General features: G+C 40.8%; 1 long non-coding RNA gene across 2 annotated transcripts; it reads left to right on the forward strand.

The window, feature by feature from the left end:
• Nucleotides 1-24,717, forward strand: LOC121139503. Of its 2 annotated transcripts, XR_005876454.1 has the most exons (7): nt 1-116; nt 1,652-1,826; nt 2,882-3,050; nt 3,242-3,302; nt 16,119-16,222; nt 21,804-21,978; nt 24,478-24,717. It is a non-coding gene; the product is annotated as an uncharacterized LOC121139503 (long non-coding RNA). The 2 variants fall into 2 exon arrangements; XR_005876453.1 differs by lacking the exon at nt 3,242-3,302.
• The last annotated feature ends 284 nt before the right edge of the window (nt 24,718-25,001 follow it).

Genomic DNA, 25,001 nt, shown 5'->3' on the forward strand with positions numbered 1-25,001 from the left:
TTCCATATCCCTCCACATTCAGCATTCCTGTGAGGACTTGCCTGGATGTGGTAGCCAAGGCAGCTTTAATTGACTGAGGTCCAGACATAGGAAGGATGGGGGAGTCATGTACTCAGGTGCTTACTTTGAAGGACTTAGGCTCTATTAAGGAGTAGAACATCAAAACAAGGAGGATTGTTGAAATCTGTCCAATGGGGTTTGCCCGTTTTTGTAGACTAAAACTAGGTAATTGTCTCACACACTACTTTAAAAATATATTTGATTTTCATATTCAGGAGGAATGATTTTTGCTACATAAAGAGACAGTTTCTCATGTCAACGAAAATAGATTTTACACAGAATTTATTCAGAGTCATACTGTAGTCATTAGTGTTCAAGAATTTAGAAGAGATCTCCACATAGCCTTACAAGTTAAATCTGAAAATATAGAACTGCTTTGGGGGGGTGATTGTAAAGCAGAAGAAGGGCTAGTTACCATCGCCAGTAATAGTCATTGACTCACCCCTGTAGTTGTTTCCCGAGCTTTAAATCGTGATTTGAAAATCGTGTGCTAGCTCAACCATTCCCTTTACAGAGAAGGGTAGCTTCACAGATAATTTTTTAATCTTTCCAGGCAAGTTTGGTAGCGATGTTGCTCAAATCCTGTGTCTCACACTTGCACTAGAATTTCTTTCATTGAGACACATGTTTTCCTATATGTCTACCTACTGGTCATAATGTAAATACTGCTCAATAGCATCATTATATATGAATTTTAAAAGATTTTTCATATGTCCCGAATTTCCAGACAGTTTATAAACTCTCAACTTCAGAATAATTAATTTAATTTTTTTGAGACAATGTCCCATGTGGCATAGGCTAGTCTTGAACTTGCTCCGTTGCTGACTTTGAAAACCTGGTTTTCCTAACTTCACGTTCTGGAAGCTGTGATTTCAGGCATGTGCCATCACACTCAGCTCATTTAATATTTTAAAGAACTCCAACAACTCTAGTTTATTAAAAACAAAATTCCATGATCAGAATATCTTTTGTTATTCCCAATTAAAATATTTCACAGATGGCAAGGATAATATAAATTGCTCAAAACAGTTCCTGCATACATCCAAAGCTCAAGTTAGCTACTGCTTGGCAGTGTTTAGTTGATAAAGAACAAAAGCCACACTGTTTTAAGCTCCTTATCCACTTAGCTGTCTGAAATGGTTTTACCGCTTGGGCAGGGAAGCCTGGCTGAGTGAAGGGAGTAACCACAGAAAAGTTCTGTAGAACCCAGTGTGGAAGAAGGAGAATGTTTGGTCTTGTGACAGCTGTGGAATCTGAGTCGAAAATAAAAGCACTGCTGGTGATACCCTGTTGGCTTAGGGAGTGCCTGCCCAACCCTGGAAGTTATGTCTTTGCTTTCTGTCTTTAGAGCTTTCTAGCCTTGTCCTAAAAAAGAAAGTGTTGAATGTCTACAGTATAAAGCGCATAGCTTTATACTCACTGTGCCGCTCATCTCCACGTGGACATTTCTGCCTCTGCGAAAATGAAAACCTTGTGTTGGTTCAACCTTTTTACTATACAGACAAGGTGTTTTTGCGTGTGGGGTGGATGCTTGCTTGCAGGCCTTTCGAAACAAAGGTTCACTTAGCTTTGGGTCCCGTTTGTTTTCTAGGAAAACAGATTCCCCAGAATCTGACAGGACATCCTCTCTCCTATTTCCTGTGAGTTATGCCTTCCCAAGCCACTGACTCATTTCTTGACATGGAGATGTAAACCCCGCGAGCAGCATCCTTCTGTCTGAGTAGGTGTGACTAAATTTACGATGACAGCACGCGTGTACAAAGCAGGTGCGTCCAGAAGAGTCACTGACCCTCAGGGTCAGTTTGTGAGCCTGCCCAGTCACACATCAAGTTGCTCATTGCACACGCTGCCTCACAGTGGGCTTACCAGTAAGAGAGGTCAGATGGAAGGCAGGTGAGGCGACCAGTGGTGAGGCATTGCATCACTGCAGACATCCCCGGAGGCATAAACTTCAGGTGTGAGGTCCACAGACAATAAACAGAGCTTGGCCTGTCTTACAGGAGTGGGGAGTGGGACAAACACAGTGATGTTCAAACTCTTTGCTGCCTTTTCCTTCTGGACATCAACCCCTTTCTAGTCACCCCCACCTGTCCTCCTCCCGGGTTCTCCCTCTTTCATAATCTACCGGATGGGCATTAGTCCTGAGCAATTTTGAGTCAGCTATTTTTAGTCGACTATTCTACATACCCTGCCCTCTGCTAGAAAACTGCTCAACTATTTTGGGTTATCGTACTCAAGTCTGTCAATTAACAATGATCCATATGGGGGAGGAAGGGGGTCCTTGAATGAAGTGATACTGGGCTCAGGAGTCACCTTCCGGTTTCTGTACAACATTCTTGAACTACTTGAGCTTTAAATTCCCTTTAAAATGTAGATATTGATTTAAGACTCACAGGACCATGCTGAAGATAAAGTGAGAAAATATATGTAAAGGGACCAGTGTTCAAGAAGGTTCACTTTCAATTTGCACATGATCGCGCACAGATTAGCAGGTCCTGGATACCCAAGAATTTGGCAGAGGGGATTCTGAGTGTGAAAGACACCCATGAAGTGAAGACTTCCTGGGAAAAATGCCTTGGTGATAGCTCCCCAAGTTCCGTGTGTGAACACATCTGTGTATGAAGCAGCAGTTGTAGACACATTTGTGTGAGCATGAGTACCAGTCTAGCATTGCTGAGCCTCCATTTGTCCAAAGCTGCCTTTGGACCAGGAAACTGACTCATTCAAAAACTTTGACTGCCCTCTGGCTTCCAGGTAGATTTAACCACTGGGGAACTGCAGCACACCCTCTTGATGTAATTCTTTTTCTTGATATCTTAAGGTAGATTGCTGAAGGTGGTGTGTTGACAAACACAGCCAAGGCTGCTGCGCCCCTGAGTTTCCTGCTGAGTTGGAGAACCAGGAAAGGAATGAGTTGACCTCTCTGCTGGATCCCATGGGGCTTCCTGTGCTGTTTTTGGATGGTCCTTTATCAAGGCAAACATCACTGGGTAACTCCTTTTCAATTCCAATAACTACTTCTTCCCTTTGTGTTTTTGGATCTAGAGTGTAAATGTGTCACTAGCTCGACATCCTCATGTGACAGTGTTAAGGATCTTCTATACCTGGACCTTTACAAATAGACTTTTGTAAATAAACTCTCCTCAGACCATCCTAATTTGAGCATGTCATTTGTTTCCAGTAGGAATCCTGGTTTATACACCATGTCAACAAAGTGGAATTGGAGAATACCAGTTCAGAGGGTTAGTATACCAGGCTTTCCAACACTCACAATTGTGTTCTATGGGATAGGTTTTGACTTGAAGTATTACTGAATAACAATGCTATTGTTTAAACCTCTTCTATAATATTGCTTAATCAGTGTTACTTGGAAAACATATCCAAATTCCAAAGAGAAGGGTGAGGAATGGTCAGAGGAGGGGACACAGCTGTGTGGGCTGCATTGTCACATAGGCAGTAAAAGGATATTTGAGGAAGTAAGTTTGGATTTGTCTTTGTGATTGTGATCCTTACTTGGGATGAGTGTCACCTTCAGTCTCTCTGACTGCTGCCCCTCGGGTGTAAAGCTCCCTCATGTCTTTTGTACTAGGCTTTGGGAAAGTGCCACTTTGAACTATTGAAACTCAAAGACACCAGTAAGACAACATTTGCTAATCCTGTGAGTTCAGCCCTTGTGCCTGGAAAAATTCAAAACATCAACAAATAGTCAGAAGAGATTAAATGATACTAGGGGTCTGGGATGATAGTGGTTTTAGTAGTTTTAATGATAACCAGGAGATGAGGCTCTCATTAGGCGAATCTGAAAATCCCAAGATCCAGGAAGGATTGTTTTAGATAAATGGGTAAAGAGAAGTATATGTCCCTATTTTTAACAAAAGACCCATCAATATGGCAAAGCAACATTGAACAAATTAATTTATAGTCTCCTCAAGGCTTGGGCATTTTACTTACACTTGAACTTTGAGTATGTCTTCTACCTCATATTTTTTTGTTTGACAGTTGTTTTAGGATGGGATTTCTCTTTTTCTGGGACTCTTCCTTCCTGCTCACACACTATTCTTATGCCAGGACATGTTTCACAGAGAACTAGCAATACTAACCATTTGCCTTCTGGTTGGCATCACATTGACTGGGAACCTAGCAAGTCCAGTGCTATGGACTCATTACACTTTTTCCCCGCAGGGCAAATGATGCAGTTATACCACATATGGGAACACAGAAGGAGAGGATTAGCTGTGTTACTGATTGCAAGTAATGCAAGTAAAACAGAAAAGACTAGTTTTTACACAGTAGCTCTAAAGTGTTTGTTTTATTAGATGACATAACACTCATTATACAGGATGACCTCAACCACTGTTTGCTATCTATTTCCTAAAATGGTTTTCTTACCTTCCCATGGGGAAAAAATCTACATTTCATGTTGACTGAGGAAAGACTACTTAAAAAATTTCTTTAGCTTGGTTCCCCCAAATCTTCTTTTATGTAGACTTTTTTTATTAATATATGTATTTAGATGTTTAAAGATCCTTTAAGAAAATTAGTCTCCCTCCCTCCATTCCTCCCTCCCTCCCTCTATCCCTTCCTCCTTTCCTTCTTCCCCTCCTTCTTCCCCTCTGTCCTCTCTCTCTCCTTTTCTTTTCCTTTCCTTTCTTCCTTCTTCTTCCTCCTCCTCCTCCTTCTTCTCCTCCTTCTCCTCTTCCTCTTCCTCCTCCTCCTCCTCCTCCTCCTCCTCCTCCTCCTCCTCCTCCTCCTCCTCCTCCTCCTCCTCCTCCTCCTCCTCCTCCTCCTCCTCCTCCTCCTCCTCCTCCTCCTCCTCCTCCTCCTCCTCCTCCTCCTTCTTCTTCTTCTTCTTCTTCTTCTTCTTCTTCTTCTTCTTCTTCTTTGAGACAGGCCTTATGTATCTCTGACTGGCTTCAAACTCACCATGTGGGTGATGACAACTGCTAACTTTTCATGCTCCTGCCTCCACCCTCCTGAGTTGAACCACCATGCATGGCATCTTTTATTATAACTATCCTCATGATATCCCATAGAAATTTTGATTTTTTTCAGGTCACTAGTGGTATGTAATGTTGGATACCCTTTCATATCCTCAGACTTCTTTATATATTATTTTGAGAAATGTCTATTAATGTTATTTGTAAATTTTCATTAGGGTGTTTGTCTTTCTGTTAATGAGTTCTAGGCACCCTTTAACAGATACATAATTTACAAATACTATCTTCTATACTGTGTGTTGTTTCCATTTTCAGCTACCTGATATGGCAAAAGAGTTTATGAATTTGAGAAAGTTCAGTTTATATACTTTCTCTCTATTGCATACATTTATAGTTTTAGCTCATACGTTTAAGACTGTCACCCACTTTGAGTTCATTTTCTTCTGAATGACAAGAATATATACAATTTCTTTTGTACAAGGAATACCTGTATTTTTACATACATAAATGAGAACTAAACAAGAAAGAAATGCCTTCCTATAAGATCACTTAAAATCCTTAATTATCCCTGTATTTGATGTAGAATGAATCAAAAGGCACAAAGACAAGGTTTTATGTGCCACTTACATAATGTTTTAAATTCACTCACAGACATGGTGCTTCGAATGGACTGTTTCATAATGGTTTTGCTGAAGTGTAAGGAGGAATTTATATAGGGTCTTAGAACACAATAGGAATGGAAATCTCACTTAACTTACTTCCCGGTTTTGGTGCATAACAGCACTTATTTAGCTTTTCTTGTGTTGAGCTCAGAAAGCTTTCTCCAGTTGACAAGCAGAAAATGTTATGGTAAACAAGAGTAATACAGAATAAATAATTTTTACTGGTTTGGGAATATCTATTTACTTAGCTGCTCTTATACTGGTTTGATTTATACTCATGTACTTAGATAGAAAACAAATATGCAAATATATTTGAAGACACCAAACACTACCCTTAGAGCCACTGAAGGAGGTTCCCTGAATATTATTCATTCAGGTCTGGCTGTTTGCATGAATTATTGAAGGCCACCAGAGAATACAAAGACATTGTACTTCAACAGCAGTCCATCATAAGGTAGCCTGGACTTTGCTAGCTAATATTCATTTTAAATAAATATTCTCTCAGTTATTGATGACATTGGCTTCAGAAAGAGTTTTGGTCCAATGACTCTTTCAATAAACGAGCACACAGTCATGCATGCACACACACAGTCAGACAGACAGACACAAAACATTGCATTTGCTTATCTAATCATCATATTCTTCCTTTTTCTTTTGAAAGGAGTCATAATGTTTTCATCTTACTTTCACATCTGTTACAACTAAAGGGAGGGATTCCACTGTAATTTGTTTTTCTTGGCAGCCATGAAGGTAGGGTGAGGCAGACTGATAATTATGCTCAAAATATTAGTGGCTACCGGACGATGAGGCAACCTGTGTGGGCTTCAGCACTCATGATCTGCTTGTTTCCTACACATTTTTCTTTTTAGTTATTATGTCCTTTTGCATACTGTTAAGTGCTTTTATTTGGGAGGAAAGAAGTCAGAAACTCCTAGGAATGGAATTGTGATGAGTCTACTCTACTTATTTAAAAGGGCAAAACCAAGACAAAGACCTGAGATGGCTTTGAAAAATGATCACAATGAATTACAGCCTCTGACAAGAGTTTAGTTCTCCACTAAGGATGGCCCCTCCTTGTATGGTCTGTCCTTCTGTTCAAGGCAGCTTGCCCAGAATGTACAATCAGATGCCTCACTGTATCCAGCCTTCTCTCCTTGGTTCTTGTTCTTTCCCCGTAGGTAGCCTGCATCATTCTCTCTGGGGACTCTGCTGTCCCCGTGAGGCTCACGTTCTTCTTCAGTACAGGGATCACTCCAGCCTGCTTCTATGAGCCAACTTACCTTACTCTGGGCGCTCCTGTTGCTCACTCGTTGATTTTCTTAGTCATCAGCTTAATCTGCAAAGTTGGTTTGGAGCCAGGGAAGAGGGGAGGGGAGTGCCATGACAAGCCCTTGGAAACATTATCTTTAGACAGGTAAATTCTTGTCCTCCATGCAGCCAAGCAAGGAGTAAAGACCCTAAAAGACTAAGAGCTCTGTGACTCACAAGATATTCACGAATTCCAACAGCCCCAGTAAAAGGCTTTCAGACAAAGCAGTGGAGAAACATTTTTCTCACTGAATGAGTGTCCACATGGGGGAAATGTTGAAGTACATACAGACATTGTACCCCGATGTTTCTGCTTGAGAATCTGGGATAGAGAGTGGCTTTGTTGCCCCAATCCCAATCATCTTCTAGTTTTGTAGGCAGTTTTTTAAAAAAAGATAAATGTACTTCAATTCTTTTAGTTTGTTTCCTCTAATAGCTTTTGCTATTCTTGATTAATTGATAATCCACTTAATTTATGGAAATTAGTTCAGATAGTGCTATATGATAGCTCACATCAAATCTTAAAAAAAAACAAAAACAAAACAAAACAAAACAAAAAAACAGAAAAAGGCCAGACAGCTCTTGGTTTTAAGGAAATAAATACTCTAAGATTAGTATCTGGAAATGTTATCACAGAATTACTAATATGTTAATAAAACTGGAATTAGGCTACCATAAATACTAGAGAGGTGTATTGGAGGACTCGTAATACCATATCCTGGAATCTGAGATATTTGGAATGTAGATAGGGTTTTGACAAATAAAAAGTTCAGTGACATTTTCCTGTATGCTGCCCTCACAAAGAGTCCATGTTTGAGAACCCAGTTTTGATTCACACACACAGAGTCCGAAGTGTCCAGCATTTAAGAAACAACGTCAACTTTGTTGTTCTCTTGTTCCCAAATTGGAAGACTTCAAAAATGTCTAAAAGCAGTGTTAAATGATTTGTGTTCAATCCATAAACACAATATGTAATTAGTCAGTACTTAGCATACAATTAGCTAAATCACAGTTATTATCATTGAGCGTCTTAGTAAAATGGTTACATTAGATACAGTTATACATGTATATAATATACATGTGTTATATAACAAATGTAATACTATGGTATGTATATATGTTAAGTAAAAATTAATATATAGAATTGTACAATTTTGCAAATTATTGTGTGTACGAAAAACTCATGGGAATATTCTTGGAAGAAATATCCAAAGGTTATTGTGGTAGAGGGATGGTGAGTGATACAGCTTACATTTATTACTTTTAACCAGGAAAATACTATTTTATTACAGTACAACATATTTTCATTAAAAAGGAAGTCTGGGTATTGAACTTGGGTCTTCTGGAAGAACAGTCAATGCTCTTAACTGCTGAGCCATCTTTCCAGCCCCCCAATTTATTAAAATGGTGTGGGGATGGCCAGAGAGATGGCTCACTGGTTAGGAGCATTGGTAACTCTTGCAGAGAATCTGGGATTGATTTTCAGCACCGACATGGTGGCTCACAACTTTCTGTAACTCCACTTCCTGAGAATCCATAACCCTCTTTTGGCCTCCCCTAGGCACCAGGAAGTCAAGTACAGACAACATGCAGTCAAAATACCCATACATGTAAAATAAAGATTAAAAAAAGAAAAAAAACAGTGTAGGGAAAAAGGGAATGATACATAGAAAAGCTAAAAATAAAATGATAGAGACATTTATACTGAATAAATAACAATTAAAGAAAAAAAACATTTAAATGGGAATAAAAGACTAAAACCTGCTTTCTGTAATATGTCATCTGTGACTTTAGAGAGATTTCGCAATCTCTAGACTTGTCTCCAGAAAACTTTGGCTTACTTTAAGATCATGCTGTAAAGTGAAAACTGGCTTTGTTGTGTGTGTATATGTGTGTGCATGTAATATGTATGTATGTGCATGTCATGTGTCTGTGAGTGTATGCACATTGCATATATGAGTGTGTGCATGTTGCACGTGTGTGTGAGAATGTGCACGTCGTGTGTGTGAGTGTGCTTTGCAGGTGGTTTGACTTGGCCAACGTTTGTCCATCACACACACAGGATTTCCACAAACTGTGTTGAAAGCAGCTGGGGTTTTATCCAATTTCCAAGCAATTGTTTTTGGGTTCCTGTTGGGCTAAAAGACAAAGGTATTCACATGAAATGCCCAAAGTTGGCATTTAAACTGATTCTTCTATTTTGTTCACTATAAGATAGACTTCTCCAAAGGAAGAACAGTAATCTGGCAACCTTGTAAGGCTTCCTTTTGAGTAAGTTTGTTCTATTTGTAATAAGTAAATAGTCACATCATTCTTACACGGGAATAGCCAGCAAGACACAAGTAAAAACTGAGGATCATACACACCTGAGTTACCAGCTGATACTTTAACTGCATCATCTTAAGATGTCATGAGTGACATTATCATTTATAGCTTACAACTCTTCAAGTATTCTGTCCCAGAGAATAATTACAGCTATGCTATTGGTAGGAATTTAGTATTGCCTTTTAGAGTGTTTGCATTTTCTTTTACTGATATTGGGTCTCAGAAGTATTTCTATTGGAAAATTTTCATGAATTACAAGAAGTAGTTCACATTTTGAAATATAGTAGAAAATGGTCAGCCATGAAAAGACATGTACAGGTAGCAGATTGAACAGGTTATAGTTAGGAATACATGTATATGCATATATGCATGCAGTAACTATTAGTGAAAGAAGAGGCCATGGATTTGAAGCAGAGTTGGGAAGGATGTATGGAGGGGTTTGGAGGGAGGAAAGGGAAGTCACTGAATTACAATCTCAAAAAATAACTAGCAGAAATGCAAAGTCTGTATCTCACAAATGCACAAAATGATAGTAAAAACTATACAATTATTTTGGTGCTAATAGTAAAAATATGATGATTTAAATTCATGAACATTTTATTTCTTTCCATGAGCTTTATTTCTGAGTGGTTTCCAAAAACACAATGGTCGAAGTGGAATGAAATAGAAGCTATGAGTTATCTAATGAAAGCAAAGCCTTATGGTTATATTTGCCACCAAACTAATTTAAGTGACATTTCCTCAGTGTGGATAAAGAGCAACCATAGTTTGCAGATGTATTCTTTCTCCCGCCAATTTCCTAGCACAGCTATTCTCCTGAACTTACTCTACTCCATTTCAGACCATCTGAGTCTTTGTTCAAAGCTCACATTTGGCCCCTCAAAAACCCTCAAAACATGTTAGCCTGTGGTGATCTTTCACTAGAGATGCTGCTTGCATTGAATTTTCTCTGGAGGATGTTTTCATCTGAACAACAAACTGAGCTGGCTTCTCTGTCTCAGGCCTTTGACACTAAAATCTATTTGATTTGACACTAAAAGCTGTTTTCTTCAGGAAAAAAGATCCAGGATTTAAACCACCACAATTTCCTTCCTCAACAACACAAACATTACTCACCGAGTTCTAGAATCACTGACATTTAGACTCCATTTCTAGTGGAAAACACCTCAACAGGTTTTCAAGATATTTAAATGTTCCAACAAAAGATTTCTCATGGATTCTTTTTTTTTATTGTTGTTTGCACCAGAAATGAAGTATGATTTTATAAAGAAAAAAAGGGAGGTCTTAGAGTCAGCTTTACCCAGAGTGTATATATGTGTTCGTGCACACGCACACACAGTCACACACATTCATGCATACTTACACACACATTATCTCACACGCCCATGCTCTCACATTCACATTCTGTCACATACCCGCACACACACACACTCAATGCTCTCACACACTCACACACATGCTCATATTCTCTCACTCACTCTAACACACACTCATGCTCACGACCACGCTCACATTCACATTCTCTTACGTACTCACACTCTCACACACTCAATGCTCTCACACACTCTAACACACATTTCTCACATACGCACACACACACACTTTCTCACACTCACACTCACATTCTCTCACACACTCACACACACTCATGCTCACACTCACATTCTCTCACACAGTCACACACACTTACATTCTCTCACACACACTTTCTCACACACTGGCACTATCTCACACTCTCATACATGGTTTCCAATAGTGAATACTTGGGGAAAAATGATGTAAGTGCTTTGTTATAGGATTTTTGTGAGGACTGTTCACTAAAACTGTGTACTCTCTTCCCATTTTCCCTTTTTAGATATCTTTTACATGTTCCAGACAGGGTACCATTCATGACAGGTCAAGATAGGAAGTCTAATGGCAGCATACAGCATAGAAGATCCAAATAATCCAAACGTGGCATTTGAAAATCAGAATATAAAAGCATACACACTTTATAGGGCTATACAAATCATGGTTTAAATAGACAGAGATATAGGCATAACATTACTAATGAGAATAGTGGTGGACTATAGCTCATCCATCAGAATAAACGATTAACACAGACATTTACATTGAGCATGGCATAGCCAATTGGGTCAGGAACATGGCAACTGAGGATACATTTTGCTTGCTTGGCCATAATAATAATATCCTTACAGTTTACATGGTTCTCTCATTTATTTTCTCAGATAACAGTAAGACAGGTTTTACCTTGCCTTTAGCAAATAGGAACACAAAGACTCTCAGTGGTCACATCCATTCTGCTGGGTCACTTACCAAGTACACAACAGAGCCATGCCTCAACCCCAGGCTTGCCTGCGTGCCAAACCCGTTCTTCCATGTAACCCCGTGTGGGCCCAGTCTTCCACTGAAGGTCAGGAGCCACAGGCACTTGACGCATTGCCAGCGGTTCCGAGAGGTTGCCCCGTCCTTGGAGCTTCCTCCCGCTGGCTGGCACAGTCGTACTTGGGACTGTCCTTGCACTGTCCCATCCACACAGTGGGGGGTTTTCATCGTGATGTTCCTAGAGACCGGAGGAGAAGACAGGCCGTCAGATTCACTCAAGGCTTCAGTCAGTGGGTTTGTACAGCGAGGGAAAAATAACCAGCGTGGCTGATGCTGTGTGGGCTGCAGAGACTCAGAAGTCCAGCGCGCTTAATGTTTGGCGTCTCAGAAGACATCACCGTTGCTTTTCATGCTCCCTGGGAAGGACAGTAATTGACTGTGTGGGTTGAAGGCTGAGAGGCGAGAAGCGAAGGACTTTGTGCTAAAGTCAGCATAGAGCAGCAGTTGGGGGCTCCGGGTCCCATATCAGACTTAGTCCCTTGCTTTCTAACCCTGAAACCTTGACATTACCTAACACCTTGGCAGTTTTCTTTTTCTGCAGAACGGGGACTAAACTAATGTCCCTATACGAAACCTCTATCAAGAAGAAGGAACTCTTTTCTGGGCCATGATTACAATGGTGACTCATAGTGCGCGCTAAATAAGCATTCAGTGTCATGTGACAGGGAAGACCCTTTCCTGCATGCAAACAGAAGAGGCGTGGCCTCTCTCTATGATGCCCACGACAAAGCTGGCACTGCCAGAACACCTTTATGCCAAATATGCTCAGATGATTTTACTCGGCAGTAGACTCCCAGGCACTGACCAGAAGCAGACACATGTGCGCGATTTACATATGTGCTCTCCTAATACCTTCTCTGCCAAACGAGTGTGGGGTGAATGATTTGCCAGTCAGTGTTTTAGCTCAAAGAAAACCTCCCTTTTTCGATAAACCAATAAAAAAGCACATACTTGTTTCTGATTTTTTAAAAGACCACCGATTCTTCCTGCTAAGGACAGTGTTAGGAACACCGACCAGGGAAAAGTTTGTGTACTGGTCTGCAGATGCTGTCTTTCCATGTCTCCTTAAGAAAGAGTTACATAAAAAAAACAGATCTTTTTCAGATTTTTAAAAAATTTAAATTAGAAACAAGCTTGTTTTACATGTCAATCCCAGTTCCCTCTCCCTCCCCTCCTCCGCTGAACCCCTATCTCTCATCTCCTGTCTGCTCTCCAGGGAGGGTGAGGCCTTCCATGGGGGATCTTCAAAGTCTGTCACATCATTTGGAGCAGGGCCTAGACCCTCCCCCATGTGACTAGGCTGAGAGAGCATCCCTCTGTGTGGAGTGGACTCCCAAAGTCCATTCTTGTACTACGGATAAATACTGACCTACTACCAGAGGCCCCATAGATTGCCCAGGCCTCCTAACTGACACCCACATTCAGGGAGTCTGGATCAGCCCTATGCTGGTTTCCCAGGTATCAGTCTGGGGCCCATGAGCTCCCCCTTGCTCGGGTCAGCTGTTTCAGTGGAAAAACCTAGTCTTCTAAAGGAAGCTCCCACTCTGCACGTGTCTGTTTTCTCAGCCACCTTAGCACTCAGCGACGGGCAGCAGACAGTGACTACTCCGGCCTGGGAATTCCCTGGCTTGCCTTAAGGACCGAGTATGAATCCAGCTGTCTGTATGCAAAATGAATAAGCTTAGCTACCAGTTTCTAGACACACAAGCAGATTCACTACTGTCTCTCTCAAAGCCCTTCTCCCCCAAGGATATTGTTACATCTGTTCTCGTTCCAACACAAACCTGGGCACTGTCCTTGGCTGCTTTTCCCTATTTTTTTCTGTGAATCTTTACTTTTATTCACTACAGAGTTGTAAGTATATTTTGTATACTACATGTGGACAGGAATATGAAATTGCCGTGTCCTCTTGTGATAGATTGTCTTTATTCTCAATCATTTTTTGTAATTTTTAATTTAGGTTAGAAACAATCTTGTTTCACATGTCAATCCCAGCTCTCTCTCCCTCTCCTTCTTCCCCACCCTCCCCACCAGGTCCCCCAGTCCCCCACCCAATCTCCACTCCAATCCCCAGGGAGGGTGAGGCCCTCCATGGTGGATCTCCAGTAACTGTCATTTCATTCAGGCCAGGGCCTAGGCCCTCCCTTTTTTTGGGGTTTTCCAAGACAGGGTTTCTCTGTGTAGCTTTGGAGCCTGTCCTGGAACTCGCTCTGTAGACCAGGCTGGTCTCGAACTCACAGAGATCCGCCTGCCTCTGCCTCCCGAGTGCTGGGATTAAAGGCATGCGCCACCAACACCCAGCTCTTCTTTTCCCTCTTAAACCTCCCCAACCATCTAGTCATTTGTTATGCTAGATCTTCTCAGTGGTGTTTTCCTCATCTAGTCCAGAACTGGCTTGTCCTTGCTACCTTCTTGATGGGGATTTCCAGTAGTTTTCTACTTCTCTCCCTTCCAAGTGAAACATATTGCCATCCCTTAGACTGCCTGTCTCCATTAGGGCAAAGACTGTGCTTCATTTTTTCTAATATAAGTTTAATGACCTCTCAGTGCTTAACACACAGTAGTCACTAAATGCTCACATGCTGTAACACCGACATCTGCAGGATTTAAGAAACGAACCCTCCCTCCCATGACTCCATGCACAACCACTACCACTGTTCTTCAGAATGTAAGACTGAGCACATTACTTCCTAGCTAGAGCGTTTTCGTGTTTTGTGTTTGTGTTGACCAGGGTTCGCCTGAGACGAAGCAGCACATGTTTATCCACGGCACCTGATGCTCGAAGGAAGGCATTGCATGCTTGTCGTGGATTCTCAGGGTCTCCACCAGCTCTATTTTGTCACCGCCGCACCGTCACCACCACCACCAACATCCCTTCCCCATCATTATCATCATCGCCACCGTCAACATTGTTCTGGGGCTGATGACTGAGCCAGTGTCTTACACAATGCTAGGCGAGAAATCTGCCACGAGCTAGATACAATCCTCTGTCTGTTCTTCAATGACATTTATGGCTGTTCTGGTCCATTCACCATGCACTCTGGGAATCTTGACACTGGAAACTCCCTCTGCCGATCCCTTTATCATTTAAAACCCAATTTTAACATTCCCCTTTTCAGAAAACTTCCATGACATTTCTTTTCTTGACTTGGAAGATTTTGGCCTCTGCAGCTTTTCCTCTTCGTGTCCCCCACCATTGAAATGACCACTGTATTCTTGCTTCATCATTTGCTTGAGACAAGGGTTGTGTTTAGTCATCTTTCTGACCTGCATCGCTGGCCGAGAGAGATGCTCTCAACAGGTGGCTAAATAATACTGCTTCCTTCACTTTTTAAAGAAAGTAAATGAGTTTGTGAATTTTTTAAAAAAGTGTGTTTTCATGAAGCTTTGTGGTGAAATTTCGCACAAACTTTCATGTGAAAATAAGTGAAGTGGTTTGAGAAAGACCATAGTGAACCTGCTTGTGTGTCTAGAAACTGAGTGCAAGGGACAATCTATAGCAAGCTTTGTGGGAAAATAAGTGAATTTGTATGGTGGATGCTATGAGGGACCATCTGTAGTAAGCCTTATGGGGTTTGGATTTCCTGGTATTGGGGTCTATCTTTCACATTTCACAATCCTATTTTATGTCACAGACCAGATTCTAACACAATCTTCATTGTTTGAAAACACGTTTACTTTTCTATGTAAAAGTAAAGTTGAATTGTTTTAGGTATAATGAGTCTCGGATATCCTTTTCCTTTATTAACTAACACCCGGTAATGTAGTTATGTTTTCCTTTTGGCTTCAACCATCCCCGCCACCCTCTAGGGGTTTGAAGTTGTTTGAAGGCAAACTGTGTTAATATTTGCTAAGGAAGCAGAAATAGTATGGTTTGTTGATATTTATTTCTTACAAAGAACTGACTCACATGCTTACGGAAGTCGGTGAGTTTAAGGTCAGCAAAGCTGATGTGCCAAGTTGAAGGCCATCAGAGAGAAGATTTCTCTGCTACTCTAGACACTTGACTAGTTGAAAAAAGCCCACTCACATCATGAGGGTAAATCTGCTTTAGTCTACTGATGTTAACAGCATCCCAAAACACTGCTATAAAAATATCTAGGAAGGGGCTGCAGAAACAGCTCACTGTGGTTCAGAGTAACACACTGCTTTACTAGAAGACCAGCACACATGCCAGGAGCCTCACAGCTACCCACACCTTTAGTTCTAGCGGGTCTTGTACCCTTTGTTGCTCTCCACAGACAGATAGACAGACAGACAGACAGACAGACAGACAGACACACACACACACACCTCCTTAAAAATCCATAATGATGCTTAATTAAATATCTAGGTACTTCATTGCAGGTCACCATATGAGGCAGATTCTGGGCTATAATCACTTGTGTTGGTCTTTAGTCTCAAATGATCTCTTTGTATCTCTGTCACTTCTCTCTCAAAGGATCTGTGTCCTCTGGAGTCTCCCAGACCCATCATAACATGCGGTACGCTGCAGAAGAAGAGATGTCACTGAAACGTGTGTTTGGATGAAAGAGAAGAGCTAGAGTGAGTCATGGAGTGAGAGCCGTTCCATCATGTTTCAGTGTGCACCTCCTTAATCTTTTCCACGTGTAAATTAAAAATGGCCAGAGCATCTGGTGCGGGTGTGGAGAGCAGGAGTTGAGGTGGAGGGTGGATCAGGAGCAAGCTTCACAGTTAAGGTGTCAAAGTTCCCCATGCTTAGAATCAGCCCAGAAACCTAAATCTCACTTTCGGGTGGAAATTAGACCTTACTTAACTTGTTAGTTACTTTAAAGCCCCTGGGTGTGGTAGCACGCATCTATAATTCTAGGACGTGGGAAGGGGAGTCGGGAGGATCAGGTGTTCAAGCCCAGCCTTGGATCACAGTGAGCTGTGCTGGAGGCCAGCATGGGCTACATGAGATCCTGTCTCAAAAACTGACAAACTAAAAACAACAAACAAACAAACAAGTGAAAAAGGTTAGTCACCCTGCTGAGGGGCGTGGTTTCTGTGTGTGTCTTCAAAATGCTATCTATTCCTGATGTGCTTGTCATGTCACATTTTACAGCTGCAGTAAAAGGTGTAAACAGCTTTGGAAAGTAACTGCCCTCTTTTCTCTACCTGAGCAATGCCTGTTTTCACCCAGTTGAAAGTTGTCTCATAGAAAGAACTTGAAATTTTATCCCTGACTCATTCTTTTACATAAAGCGGTAGATTTGCTGGACAAGCAATTGGTTTTCTCTGCATTTCTTTATATTTTTATTTTATTAACCCCAGAGAAGCAAAACTAGGAACTGGATAGATGGCCAGGGGTAAAACACTTGTTGCTCAAGACTTGATCTGGATAGATGGCTCACGGCTAACAGCATCTGCTGCTCTCACAGACGGAGGCCTGGGTTCAGTTTGCAGTACCATATGGTGGCCCACAATTGTCTGTAATTCCGGCCCAGGGGATCCAAAACCCCCTTCTGACCCGTGAGTGAACCATTTATACATGCGGTGCATATACATCCATGCAAGCAAAACCACTCATACTTACAAATGTAACTAAAACAAAATAAACAAAAAACCCAAACCAACTCCCCCTCTCCTCCCAAAACCACTGAGATTCCCTAAGGCAGGTGAATGCTATTAGGACAATCTGGCCTAGTGAACGTGTTGAGTGTGACTCCAGATAGCTGTATTCAGAGAAGGGACAAGGGCATGCTGGTTTTGCTGCTAGCTTGGAGTTCATGATTCTCAGACATACACTTTTCACATGTTTTTAAAGTGATTTCTTTCTTTATATAACTCAGTTTTCATAAGACTTGTGTGCTTCAAGCCATTATATGTAGAGTTTGTAATAGAATTCCACAAATTACAAGGCCACACTTTTCAATTGTACTGTTTCTTGAACCAAGTCTTGTCTAATTTGCCTTAGTCATGGGTAAAATAACTACCAGCTAAGTACTAAGGTACTTACTTTTGAAGAATGATTTCATCAGCAAGAAATGCTGCAATGAATTTTGTAAGCTCTTATATTATGTAAGCGGAGGGTGCTCAGAAGAACTAGGAGTACTTTCTTTCTGCCAAGACACAGGCATCAGCAGCATCCTGTCTACGAACACAGTAATTAACTTACATTAAGCCTCTGGCAACTCCTCTGATTAGCTGAGTTATAGCATTGATTATATTATTTTGAAGCAATAAGGCCCTGCTGTTAGGAGGCTTTTCTGTGCAGAGTCGTCAAATATAAAAATAAATTAATTTTTTGCAAATGCAGACACTGTATAACCACCATACAGAATAACATCTGTGTATTGATATTAGCATCAATGTTTTCCAGCAGCCACCTGTTATGCCCATGCAAAGGTGGCCATTGTTATCACCCTAGTCACTGTAAGTTACACTTGAACTTCCTTTAAATACATCTTTAAATACATTTATAAATGGTGGGGATGTAAGCCAGCGATACACTTCTTGCTTAGCATGCATGAGACCCTGGATTCAGTCTTCAGCACCACACACAAAAAAGCTGTATGAAAATTTTAATCTGACAGTTTGGGCATGGTGGTGCAACCCTGTAATCCCAGCACTCAGGAGGCAGAGGCAGGCTGATTTCTGAGTTTGAGGCCAGCCAGAGTGAGTTCCAGGACAGCCTGCACTATACAGACAAACCCTGTCTCAAACAGAAGCAAAAACAAAAGCAACAAAAATTAAGATGAGGACTTAGTCCAGGAAATGTACAAAGAAATATCCAAAGGGAAATAATGGACATAAGAAGAAAGGCTAAATATATTTTACTCAGTAATAAATTTTAAAAAAGGAGAAAGAAAAATTGCAGAGTAGATAAATCTAAGCTGCTTAGATGATTCGTCATAGAGTAGCAAAAGTTAAGATTACAAACTGTGCAATTATATCTTATTTTTCATTCTGAGACTTCTTTGCCGGAATATGAGATTTGTGCCCCAGCTGTGTGTGGAGACACATTAACCCTTCTTATTATTGTGCAGCTCAAATATCTCACAGCTTATCCATTTACACTTGATAGGCAATGAGCTGAATTCAGTTAGAGATACAACTTCTACATACATTTTTGTGCATTTCCTTCAGTGGAGAAATCACCTTCATTCCTGGTGTTAGGCTTGTTTGACAACACCACAAAGTGATGCGCACTTCCCTTCTGAGCAGCTAAGAGTGGGGTTTCCAGAGGCGCCACACGCTTAGTGTTGCTGTGTATTGTCAGTTGTTTGTCTCGAAAGTTCTGTTCTATGTGTCCTGAGAGACAATTGTAGTTTAATCTAAATTTCCCTGGTAGTTCATGTCCTAGCTCTTTACACATGCTTATTATCTTTAATAGTTAAAATCACACAAGAGTTCATTCTGGTCTTTAGCCCTTAGGACTTCTTTTTTTTTTTTTTTCTTTACATTTTAGCTGTTCTAAAGCTTAATTTATATTTGTTGAATGTAGAGATGATTTGCAGGTAGACTTTGGATTATTTCAGAGTTTAGGAGCTAAAATATCAGAAATGTGATCTGATTTTGAGCAGTTTTCCTTTTCAGTTGGAGACGTGAACATAATTAAATGGACTATCGTCTGTCAACTCCCATCAAGAAAGCACACACGTAGATTTTCCTGATTTGTATGTGATACTTTTGTCAGTTTGTAATCCATGTCAGAAATGGCACATTGTTTTAAATACTATGTGGATCAAGGTTATTAAGGTTATTTTTATTTTATTTTTTAAATAAAATTTTATTTGACTAAAAATAATCTTATTTTACATACCAATCCTAGTTCCCTCTTCCTCCCATCCTCCCATGTCCCATCACAATTCCCCATCTCACTCCTATCCACTCCCCAGGGTGCGTGAGGACTCTCATGGGGGATCATTAAAGTCTGTCACATCATTTGGGACAGGGCCTAGCCCCCCTACCCCCATTCATCTAGGCTGCAAGAGTGTCCCTCCACAGGGAATGGGCTCCCGAAGCCCATTCGTGCACTAGGGATAAATAATGGTTCCACTGCAAGACACCCCATAGACTGCCCAGGCCTCCCAATTGACACCCACATTCAGGGGGCCTGGTTTAGTGCTTTGCTGGTTTCCCAGCTGTCAGACTAGGATCTGTGAGCTCCCCCTTGCTCAGGTCAGATGTTTCTGTGGGTTTCCCCAGCATGGTCTTGACCCCTTTGCCCTTCACTCCTCCCTCTCTACAACTGGATTCCAGGAATTCAGCTCAGTGTTTAGCTGTGGGTGTCTGCTTCTGCTTCCATCAGCTACTGGATGAAGGCTCTGGGATGGCAATTAAAGTAGTCAACATTCTCATTAGAGAGGAAGGGCATCAAAGGCAGCCTCTCCACTACTGCCTGGATTCTTAGTTGGGGTCATCCTTGTGGATCTCTGGACATTTCCCTAGTGCCAGATTTCTCTTTAAACCTATAATGACTCCCTCTATTAAGGTATCTCTTTTCTTGCTCTCTTTCTCTATTCTTCCCCTGACTAGATCTTCTGGTCCCTCATGTTCTCCTCCCCCTCTCCCCTTGGTTATTAAAGGTTAGAAGTTATTTAAGATCAGAGTGTGATGCTTTCAGAAATCAAGAATTCCCATCACGAGCCGTATTCAAGTAGAAATGGATGCTCATTGGCTAGAGAATAAAAACAGGGTTTCAAATTGAAGTATACCTCTGACTAGTTTATACTAACTTTCCTTTAAACAATGAGATTACTTAATTTTATGAAATGGGGATTCTTTTTTATGATACAAAAATACTAATTGCAGGCCTTGAGAAATGGTTCAAAGGTTAAGAGCAATGGCTTTTCTGTCAGAGAACCTGTGTTCAATTCCAAGCACCCACAGGGCTGCTCATAAATACAACTCCAGTTCCAAGGAATCCAATGCCTTTTCCTGACCTCTGGGGGCACCAGGCATGTACATGGTGGATATATACACACATGCAAGCAAATACTCATATAAATAAAGTAAAAAGTATTTTTAAAATTGAAAAAAATTCCAAAACCAACCCCCCCAAAACACCAGTTGGGCATTGATGGGGGAAGTCCTGTACATTTGTTAATAAAGCACTGTTGGCCAATAGGAATCTAGATGGGTGGGACTAGGAGTCCAGGAGGATTCTGGGAAGGAGAAACACAAGAGAATTCGAGATGTAATGCGATGGGGTAGGAGCCCGGAACTATTCTCCGGTAAGAGACATACTTAGATTAACAATTATGGGGTAATTACTTAAGTCAGAGCTAGCCAGTAAGAAACAAGCAAGGCCAACAGCTTCATAATTAATATAGCCTCCTGTGTGTTTATTTGGGGACTACAATGCGGCAGAGCCCAGGCGGCTGGCGGGGGATAAACCAAAGCGGCTAGCAAAGATAAAGCTTCTCTTAACAGGGCATCTTTAAAAGATGCTATGATATCATGACCTCAGCCAACCTTAATGATGACTCTGGGTAATAAACTATACATTTTAATTTCTATTTTATGGGTAAAGAAAATGGAGGGATGAACTTGTTCCATCTGGCTAGCTTCTAAAGAGGCAGAGTCCACAGCTGTCTTGGTGTTGACCTTGTATTGTGGGATTATCTTTCTGTATGCTGTGAATATGTATTGCTCCCATTGGTTAAGATTAAAATCTGTTTGGCCTATGGCAAGGCAGGATAAGGTTATGCAGAACAATCCAACTGAGAGCTCAGATGAATAGGGGCATAGTCACAGGAGATTTGAGCCAGTCACCCAAGAAGATGCCAGCAGACCAGTAAAGCCACGGCCATGTGGCAATACATAGATTAATAGAAATGGGTTTGTTTAAATGTAAGAGCTAGTTAGTAATAAGCCTGAACTATAGGTCAAACATTCTGTAATTAATATTAAGCCTCTGAGTGATTATTTAGAAATGGCTGTGGATAGGGTAGGACAGAAAATCCTCTGTTTAAAGCCTTAGTTCTCAGTTACTGCATTTTGGAAGCTGGAATTTATAATCCCCAAGGAACAGGTTTAGTAAATAGATGTCCCACTACAGGAGCAAGGGTTTGCTGAGATGCTTGATATCAATTATAGATGTCTATGATGAATATGCACATATTTGTGTCTAACATGTATAAACCTATGTATACATATTCATTTGGATTGTTTATAGGTAAGATATACAGTTTTGCAGAATAACATATGGTGCATTGTGCAGGAGATGTGTGAAAGCAACAGCTGCAGTAAATTTTGCGTTTACATCATGAGGACTTCAAGAGTTTGGAGAGAAGCTGACTGATGGATAAAAGTGAGGCAAAGAACGCACTGTTGCCAGAATGAGTACAAAGGTTGGTACTATTAGGTCAATGGCTTCTTGGGAGCCTACTGTTGACTGTATATTGTGGCTGAGAGACACAAAGTGATGCTTTTACCAACACTTCTCTGTGCATACATTCTACATGACATTTCTTGATAGTTAGAGGACAAAAGTATTCACGGGTCCCTAATGGCAAAAGAAGAAATGAGCAAAAAGCTATAAGAAGATTGTCAGTCATTTGCTGTTTAGCAATAATGTCAATTGTATAGCCCAAAACCTCAGTTACTTCGTGTAAAAGTCCCCGAATATTTTTATTGTTATTTTACTCTGTTTGTCTAAGTTCTCAACTGTTGAATATGGATTCAGTAATTCAGGGCTATGCTTTGGGCTTTCTGTTTAATCGAGGAGTTTAGATTTCCAAGGAGGAACTCTTTGTGCTGTCTGTAGGCATTGAAACCCAGACAGAAGATCCTGTCCCTCTGTTTCTGTGCTCAGTGAGCTGCTGTTTCATCGCTTGCCAAGTCATGGCCACCTGTGGCTCTGCCTGGGCAGCCTTGTCCTCAGCAAGCCAGACATTATGCTCACAGGAAAAGCCTCCGGAAGCTGAGCTATAAAGCGATCATCTCACATGACCAGTGTTGTGATCATAAGGATCTGCTGAACGCACGAGCTGACATGTTTGCTTTGGGCAGACACACTGTCCATTGCTTTTGTTGGCAACGCTGCCAAGAGCTTTTGCACACAAACAGTTAGTTGCAAGTCATCTAATTTTCCACACAGGAAAATCAGCATAGAATAGACAGTCCTCTGAAGATTTATCTTCTCTTTTCCTGTTGTTTGTACTTTGTTAAACTCCAGTCACTAAAGGACCAGTGACTGAGGCCTGGGACCTCTCAGGGATGTAACACTTAGTCTCAAGGCTTCTCTAAATGTGCTAAAATAGCTTCATTAGCTAAGATGCATGATGAGACTGTATGACTCAGTGAGTAATCTCACTGAAATTGTGGAAGTACAATTAACTAGTTCTTCTAGAAGATTTTGATGCCTTGTTTCTGTCTGTTCTTGGTAGTGAGGAATATGTCTCTATCTTTTAAAATGGGATCATCTGCATTTTGAATGAAATGAGTTATTTAACTGTGGAAAAGACTATAGATTATCCTCATCTGTAAAACTGTTTAAACAAAACTTTTCAGGCTAAACAATTTGCCTTGGCAGAGCTTTCAGGAGACAACCTGGCAACTCTTTTGCCTTTGGGGAAGTTTCTGACACTGAATTATGCAGGTCTATCTCAATCTGGTATCAAATGGCATCTAGTTCAACTTACATGTTGTCTCTATGGTCTATTTTCTATTCACCTCTGAGTTTCAGTATTCTTATGTTTGAAAAATGACAAGTGTAGTAAGAATAACATTTATTAAACCAAGACACACACCTATAATGTCAGTATGCAGAGACAGAGGCAGAGACAGAGAGGCAGAGAGGCAATCTCTGTGAGTTGTAGGCCAGCCTGGTTTATATAGTAAGTTATAGGGTAGCCAGAGTGGCATAGTGAGCTCAAAAAGAATCAAACAACAATAACAAAATATTAACAAAAGGCAAACATCCATACCATGTATTTTATAAGCCCCGGTAAGTTGTTTTGACCTTACAATGAGCTTCCTACTGTCATTACACATGCTTTACTGATGAAGAACTCAGAGGTACAGAAGTTAAGCTGTAAACTATCAGATTTAGAAAGTGGAAGAACTGGTTGGATTGTGAACATAGGATGCTGCCTACAAAACTCAAGTACTAAGCCATTATTATGATACTGCTACCTTCTGATTGCTGCCTTCATATTGACTTGGATAAACATGTGGATCTAACAATGTCTTCTCCTGGGTATCTTTACCTGTATGTCTTCAAAGACAAAAGGTGAAAGATAGCATCTCCTTGGAACCATTTACTCTCTGTGTTACTTTCTCTTCAATTTTCCAGTGATCAACTCTAACTAATCTTGTACTACAACTTTCCAGCCATATAGAGCTTTTTCTACCTTTTCACCATTGGCACCTGAATCAGGTGATTTTTTTTATGATGGTGTTACAGTATCCTTGAAGGCCACTGAACCTTTGAACTCCAGCTCAAACTTTCGTGGTGACACTAGAAAGACAGACAGCTTCACCATTCCTTAAGGGCTAGTCAAAAGAATAGAATACTTCTGGTCCTGGGTGGCGACATTGGCATCCTGACCTATTCTAAGGATTAGACCATTGCATACTATATTTTTCCTTCCTTAAGAGTTAATCCAGCTGGGATGTCAATCACCTGGTCAAGAGACCATCACCTAGGAAGGTTAATTCACCTAAAGCCATGCGAAAGAGATGGGAGGAATAATTATCCCCTTCATAAGATAACATACTTTTTCTTACATGATGTAGTCACTTGTGATGCTGCCATCATTTAGCTCTGCTAAGTCTATCCTCCTTTTATAAGTTACTTAGACCTCCTTTTCCTTCCTTCTTTTTAATCTCTTTTTTCCTTCTTCCAGATACTAGCCAGACCCTGGACATGCTTTCTCTGATGATCTGGACTCTCTCCCCCTTTCTCGGAAGCTCCTACCTCCTTGCCATGACACTGCTTACACACCATATAAATGCTTGATGACATCTATACCTACCTAAAAAAGCATGCTTTCTCTTCTCTATCTTATTCGCTAGGAAGTCACCAAGATTTACAGCTTGCCCTATTGCTTTTCTTTTAAATACTAATAAAAAAGCTTTCAAACTTCCTTCTGAGTCCATATTAAGTTCTTTTATTAATGAGACTAAGAGCCCAAAGAGAGGACTTCAAGTTCTCTGGTAACTATAGTGTGCATGGGAAAATGACTGGCCACACTCCTGTGCTCTTGTCCTCTGTCTGCTAAAGGTGTCCCTGTTGGGACAACAAAAACTGCTTTCAGACATTGCCAAGTATCTTTTCTTAAGAAGGACCATGCTTTAGAGTAAGAAAAATGAGATGTATTTGATGGGCAGGATATTGATTATATTATTATATTATATTATATTATATTAT

This window comes from Mesocricetus auratus, unplaced genomic scaffold (genome assembly GCF_017639785.1).
Source record: "Mesocricetus auratus isolate SY011 unplaced genomic scaffold, BCM_Maur_2.0 Super-Scaffold_15014, whole genome shotgun sequence".
NCBI classification, from domain to species: domain Eukaryota; kingdom Metazoa; phylum Chordata; class Mammalia; order Rodentia; family Cricetidae; genus Mesocricetus; species Mesocricetus auratus.